This window comes from Rhinatrema bivittatum, chromosome 5 (assembly GCF_901001135.1).
Source record: "Rhinatrema bivittatum chromosome 5, aRhiBiv1.1, whole genome shotgun sequence".
Taxonomy (NCBI): domain Eukaryota; kingdom Metazoa; phylum Chordata; class Amphibia; order Gymnophiona; family Rhinatrematidae; genus Rhinatrema; species Rhinatrema bivittatum.
The window spans coordinates 70,606,711-70,614,386 of record NC_042619.1 but is presented as its reverse complement, the minus strand read 5'-3'; positions in this window follow the sequence as shown (position 1 = coordinate 70,614,386).

Here is a 7,676-nt window from a genome sequence, read left to right as displayed (position 1 = left end):
GTCATTTTCCCTTTCTCTTTTTCCTCATTCCTATTGGGTTTGGAGAAAAACAATAGAAGGGGCGCGCCGCAGAGCGCTGCAATTTCAAATCCTTGGGGTCCTCCAATGGTCTAGGTGTTCAGATAGTGCCCGATCAAGAAGCCTCCAAACTGGCAGTCAGGGCAGGTGGTAAAGTTCCAAGATTCCCCTCTCTCACTGCAGGGTGCCACGATTTCAAGTCCTCGGGGTCCTCCAATGGGCTAGGTGTTCAGATAGTGCCCGATCATGAAGCCTCCAAACTGGAAGTCAGGGCAGGTGGCAAAGTTCCAAGGTTCCCCCCAGTTTCCTTTTTCATTCGTATAAGTTTGTGCGTGGGTGTGTGTGTGCACTTCAGTTTCAGATGTTAAAGAATTATCTGGGAATAGAACCTGAATATGGACATGCTATAGAAGACAATTGGGACAACCCCTGAAACAGATGAGATTAGAAACATGGCAGCATATCAAGGTTTTCAGGGAACTATCACATGCAGCTAAGTTGATTTCAATGATTTTTTACTAGCACCTGTATATGCTTTTGTGAACACTATTGCAAAACAAATATAAGAAAAATAATTAAACGACTAATTAACCAAGAGCCCTATAATATTTATACCATTAGACTCCTGGTATACTAAGGTCCAACAAACTCAATATAATAAGCATCAACAACAATTGTGATTTATATACTGTGGGATATTTATAGCGAGTGGTTTGTGGATTCCCATTCAGTTGAATTTTGGGCTTTTCTTTTGTCCTTGTTCATAACCATGCACATTGAATGGACAGAAGTACACATACTGCAGTGAAGAAAAAAAATTAGAGACTAGAAGATGACACTGATCTGTCAAAATGAATAAAAGATTATTACAACCAATTTGAAAGCTACTCTAAGCTCTCCCAGGTTCCAGTAATATCTATAAATAGAGTGCACAGATGCTTAGAAATACATCAGTTAAGGTTTCTGGATACTGCATGAAACATAACACTCAATTACTGCTGATAACTAGTGTTGTCATTTGCTGCAGTGAAAGGATTTTCTTTTCAAATCCATCCAAGGACAAGGAACAGTTCCAATTTTACTATACACATCCTTCAGAAGGTTACTAGGATACATGTGACTTGGAATAAAATGTGATTAAAATGAAAAGAAGGGGGAGTCGAGAGTGCATATCATAAGCAATTCCTAATGTCCCAAGCTGCTGCACAGAGGGATAGTCACCGACATTAGACAGACTCCTCCTGCCTCTTTAAAATCACTGGCCTGGCGGCCATGAGGCTGGCTTTCACTTTTCCTTACAACATCTGTGCTCTTCCCCCTGAGCCTTCTGCACTCTCTCTTCTTACCCAAACAATCCTTGAATTGTTTCAGTTTCAAAGGCAAATTGTTTTAGGGTTTCAATCAAAAGCTTAGGGTTTCTAACTGCTCTCTCTGCCATGCCTGTGTCATTAAGCCCTGAATGCCCTTCCCTACTGCAGATTTCTGATTCAGTGTCTGCTAATGCTGGGGCTTAATCTACTGTGGTGAGGTTGTCTGCCCCTTCTTCTGTCCCGAATGGGCAGCCTCCAGTATTGGACCAGATAAATTCAAATAATTCCATTGTATTTCGATCAGCAGACCAGGATAAGAACATAAGAAATTGCCATACTCGGTCAGGCCAAGGGTCCATCAAGCCCAGCATCCTGTTTCCAACAGTGGCCAATCCAGGCTACAAATACCTTCCTCGCCCTGCAGTAATGATCTTGGATATGTTATGGACAGGGCCGGTGCTAGCTTTATTGCTGCCCTGTGTGAACAATTACTGTGCTGCTCGCCCCCTCCCATGATTCAGTCTCTGTCCCAGGCATGTCCAAAAAAGCCCAGCTCCCTCCCGCAATTTATATTTTTAAAAACTGACACCTGCCCTCACGTCTCCCCACAGAACCCATGGTCAGTGGAAAGTTATTAGGTACATTAAGCAAACCTTACAGCCTTGCACACATGCCCCCTCCCCCCCCCCCCCCCCCCCCCCCCCACACACACAAAGTATGCATTTATAACAGAGTTTACATGAAAAACAATATTCAAAAGTACAGTCTTCTGAGGCAAAAATATCACAACATGCATATTATATTTGCATGCACTGCTGTGGTGCCAACCAGAAAAATCTGCAAACCAGACACTTGGAACTCATATAGAATCAGACCTTTTGTAATGTGTGTTGGGTGTGGGCTTGGCTCTAAAAAAGCCATGAACAAACAGAATTACCATTGCATTACAGTAAACTTCCCACATCAAACAACCAGCAGTCAAAGAGTAACAACCTTATGTATGAAAAAGTAACTGTACATATTACATTGGGCCCAAGAACACCAATACACCTCCTGTTAGAAAAACAGAAGGAATCAGACTCCTACAGATTGCTACAAAAAAACTACATGCCAGCAAAAAGCTCACCCCAGTCACACAAGCAGAACACAGACCCTGACCAAATACACAAGAGGGAGCAGAAGGTATAAATAGAACTGTGAGGAGAACTGACAAGCCAGTTTTTATATGCAAAGCAACAATGAAAAAACAGAAACATTTGTATTCTTCATAAAATAGAATCAAGAAATTTAAAATTATATTCATAAAATAATATTTCAAACCAGCTAATAAAATATAAAAAATCTACCATACACTAATAAAATATTTCAAAACAGCAGACACATCAAACACCAAGCAAAAATTAAAACAAATAAAGATTAAAAAAAAACAAACCTCTCCATACCTGTGAACTCTTCCAGATGCCCTGAGATTGCTGTGAATTAATGAGGGAGAGGAGGGGAAGGCTCAAACACACACACACACACAATTCCCAGACAGGCCCAGGGGAGCATTACAGCATCTATGCCCCTGGAACTTATCTCCCAGAGTTGACTGAAGAACCAGTTTGTTTTGGCATCAACTCGGGTTGCCAATAGGTCACTGCCAAGCATCCCCAGCACTCCACTATCATGTGGAATGCTTCTTGGCTGAGTTACCACTCCCCTGGATCCATCTTATTTCTGCTGAGAAAATATACTTGCACATTTTGCCTTCCTGCAATATGCGCCCTGATAATTGAGAAAAGCTTCTTTCTGCTCAAATGAAGATTTCACTCGCCTCCTCCACCAGTCTGGGTCTGCAAGCTCCTTCTTGTTTGTTAATTTGTGCCACTGTCATGATGCTGTCTGTGAGTTTTCAGGTTGCCTTCCCTTCTAACAACAGCCGAAAGGCCTGTAACACCAAGCTGATAGACCTTAGTTTCAGCCTGTTGATTGTCCTAAGCGCCCCTTCCTTTGACCACATCCCTTGGGCACATGGTCCCGACAATGAGCTCCTCACCCATTCATACTAGCATCTGTGTTTAGCATGACCCACTGTGATGGCTCCAGATCTACTCCTTTTGCAAAGTTGCCTGGGACTATCCACCAACCTAATTTCTCAGCTAACTCTTGGGGAACCCATTGGTGATAACTGTGGGAAGTTGAGGATCAGCGGGCTATTAGAATATATTGTAATGGGCGTGAATGTGCCCTTGCCCACAGGGCTGTATCTATGGTTGCTGTTATAAGTCCCAGCTATTGTAGATAATCCAGTACCTGGAGGGTTTAGCAAGAAAAACACTCACACAAGAATGCTGGGCTGCATAGTCAGAGGAATGACCAGTAAGAAAAAGCAGGTGGTAATGCCCTTGTATAGGTCTTTGGTGAGGCCTCACCTGGAGTACTGTGCTCAGTTCTGGAGCCTGTATCTCAAAAAGGATAGAAAGGATGCTGGAGCCCATATCTAAAAAAGGATAGAGGGGATGGAGGCAGCCTAGAGAAGGGCAACCAAAATGGTGTGGGGGTTCATATCAGAAGACGTATGAGAGGCTGAATGATCTAAATATGTATATCCTGGAAGAGAGGTAAAAGGGAGATATGATACAGACCTTCAAATTCCTGAAAGGTTTTAATGATGCACAAAATTCAAACCTTTTCCGTGGGAGAGAAATCAGTAGAACTATGGGGTCATGAAATGAAACTCCAGAGGGGACAACTCAGAACCAACACCAGAAAATATTTCTTCACGGAGAGGGTGGTGGATGCCTGGAATGCTCTTCCAGAGGAGATAGTGAAGACAAAAACAGTCAAAGAATTCAAAGTGGCATGGGATAAACACTGTGGAATCCTAAAGGCTAGAGGAGGAAAAATTAAGAAAAGGGTGCATGGAGGTAACTTGCTGGTGCGGCAGTTACTATCTTAACCAATAAGCCTTGATACTTTTGATGCAACTGCAACAATGCTCTCTGCTTCAATGGCAGTGGGGGAAAGGGAATTGAATTCAGAAAACAACCAACAAGGGCCCCTACAAGAATGGGGATAACCTGCAAAAAGCAGCAGATGCTACCCTTAACATAAGGTAAGGGATTACTACCCTTAACCAATAAGCCTTGATGCTTTTTGATGCAACTCAATCACTCTCTGCTTTGACAGGAGTGGAAGTGGAATTGTATTCAGATGACCATCAACACGGGTCCTGACTTTTACAATCTGGGATACTGATACACAGACATAAGTGAAAAAGTATAGGACTGCTTCTAAGGCTAAGTCCATAAGCAAAACAGCAGCACAGTCAATTTTCAAGAAGGCTCATCGAATAACTGCATGGGAGCAGCAGTTGCTACACTTAAGAGAAACATGGGATAACCTGCATGGCATGGCAGATACTGCCATAGGAAACTTACTGGGCAGACTGGATGGACCATTTGGTCCTTTTTATGCTGTCATTACTGTTGCTTTCTTTATAATTTTGGCCGCACTCTTGCGGGGAAGGGTCACCATTCTTCTCTTATATTAAACAAAGCTCCTAAGAATTCTAGAGCTTGCAAAGACTCCAGGTTGCTCTGTATTTACCATAATTCCCTGCTTGTGTAGGGATGTTGCTACTACGACCATGACCTTGGTGAAGGTTCTTGGAGCGCATGCAAATCCAAAGGCTAGAACCAAAAACTGATGGTCCAAAATGTAAAAACAAAAATCTTTGGAAGGAGGCCTTCATAGGAATGTGGAGATAGGCTTCTGCCATGTCCACTGACACCAGAAACTCTCCTTTTCTTACCACCACAATGACCATGCGAGGGGTCTCGTTCTGAAATGGGATACCCTCAGGCATCTGTTGACCCTTTTAAAAGCCATTTAAGATGAAAAGTGCCATATGTCTTTGGCACAACCAAGTAAATTGAATACTTGTTCCTGCTCGTGGGGTAGTAACATAGAAACATAGAAATGACGGCAGACGAAGACCAAATGGCCCATCCAGTCTGCCCAGCAAGCTTTCACACTTTTTTTTTTCTCTCACATACTTATCTGTTTCTCTTGGCTCTTAGTAACCTTTTTTATTCTATTTCCCTTCCACCTCTGCCATTAATTTAGAGAGCAATGTTGGAACTGCATCTTTATTTTATTTATTTATTTAATGGTTTCTTATATACCGAGGCACGTTTGCAAAACATCACCTCGGTTCACAATGTAACATAACTTAGCAACAAGCTTTACAATAATAATAATAATAATAATAACTTAGGAACAAGCTTTACAATAATAACATTAACAGGTAGCGGTTAATAGGGCAGGGGATGATAATACGAGATATATATACAAATGTACATGTTAGTTTCAACAATAAAGTTATATAAAGCAATCAGGAAAATCAGCAGGGTGAAGTGAGCGATGGAAGGGGAAGATGAGGAGAAGACCTCAAGAGGTTGGGAGGGGGGGGAGAGAAGATAGCGAGGGTGAGGGTCAATTGGGTAGGGAGAGAAAAAAGAAAGGGCGAGGGTCAGGTGGGCAGTCGGTTAGGCGGTCAAGTCATATCTTAGGTGAGAGACAAATCGTTAGTCAGGGTATGCTAGTTTGAACAGCCATGTTTTAAGATTGTGCTTGAATTTTTTGTGGCAAGGTTCCTGGCGTAATTGGGAAGGCATTTTATTCCAGTGGGCGGTTCCTGCGATGATGAAAGATCGCTCTCTAAAGGTGGTATGCTTCATGAACTTTGGAGAGGGTATCTGGAGTTTGGCCAGGTGATGCGTTCTTGTGGGTCTTGTCGGAGCGTGAAGCAGGAGATGTTCAGGGAACCATTGCATGTCATGGTTATGAATGGCTTTGTGTATGAGCGTGAGTACTTTATATACTATCCTGGAGGCTACGGGGAGCCAATGTAATGATTGAAGGACGGGAGTAATGTGGTCATGACGGTGAGTGTTGGTAAGGATGCGTGCTGCAGCATTTTGTAATAACTGTAGAGGTTGTAGGGTACTTTTTGGTAAGCCTAGGAGGATAGCGTTGCAATAATCAAGTTTGGACAGGATCATAGCTTGCAGAACTGTGCGGAAGTCAGAGGTATGAAGAAGAGGTTTGATTCTCTTCAAGGTGTGGAGTTTGAAAAATCCACTTTTTATGGTGGCTGAAATGAATTTTTTGAGATTAAATTGATCGTCTATCATAATGCCAAGGTTGCGGACTAGTAGAGTAGGAGGGCAACTGGGTAGTGAGGGTGTGGGGGAGAGACTGCGTGAAGGGTTGTTGGGAGGGGAGAGAATGAGTAGCTCTGTTTTGTTAGTATTGAGTGCAAGGAAATTATCGGAGAGCAGTTTATTTATCTCAGATAGTGCAGAGTTCCAGATCTTCATTGCGTTTGCAATGGAATCATTAATAGGCCGTTCTAAGTGAAATAGCTTAATTTAGTTAGGGGTATTAACCATCGCAATAAGCAAGCTACACCCATGCTTATCTGTTTATTCAGACTATGTAATTCAGTCCTTGTTGATTGTTGCCTGAATATAGATCCACCTTTCTTCATTCCCCCCTGCCGTTAAAGCAGAGAGCTATGCTGGCTTTGCATTGAAAGTGAAATATAAGACTTGCTCCCCTGCCGTTGAAGTAGAGGGCTATGCTGAATATGCATGAATTGTCAAAATTTCCTCCCCTGCCGTTGAAGCAGAGGGCTATGCTGGATATGTGTCAAAATATCCTCCCCTGCCGTTGAAGCAGGGGGCTATGCTAGATATGTGTGAAGTGTCAAACTTCCTCCCCTGCCGTTGAAGCAGAGAGCTATGTTGGATATGTGTGAAGTGTCAAACTTCCTTCCCTGCCGTTGAAGCAGAGTTATGCTGGATTTGCATTGAAAGTGAAGTATCAGGTATTTTTTTGGTTTGGGGTAGTAACCGCCGTAACAAGCAAGCTACTCCCCTGCTTTTATGTGGTTGCAAATCTTTTTTTCCACATTTCCTCTTGCCGTTGAAGCATAGAGCAATGTTGGAGTCACATTATTGAATAAGAATATTCATCTCCAGGTAGTAGCCATCATTCCCTCAAGTCACCCCCATGCCTCTTCTCTTCATTCACATCCTCTAGACTTTATGGATCCACAGTATTTATCCCACACCCCTTTGAAATCCTTCACAGTTTTGGTCTTCACCACTTCCTCAGGAAGGGCGTTCCAGGTATCCACCACCCTCTCCGTGAAGAAATACTTCCTGACATTGGTTCTGAGTCTTCCTCCCTGGAGTTTTAAATTGTGACCCCTGGTTCAGCTGATTTTTTTGCAACGGAAAAGGTTTGTTGTTGTCTTTGGATCATTAAAACCTTTCAAGTATCTGAAAGTCTGTATCA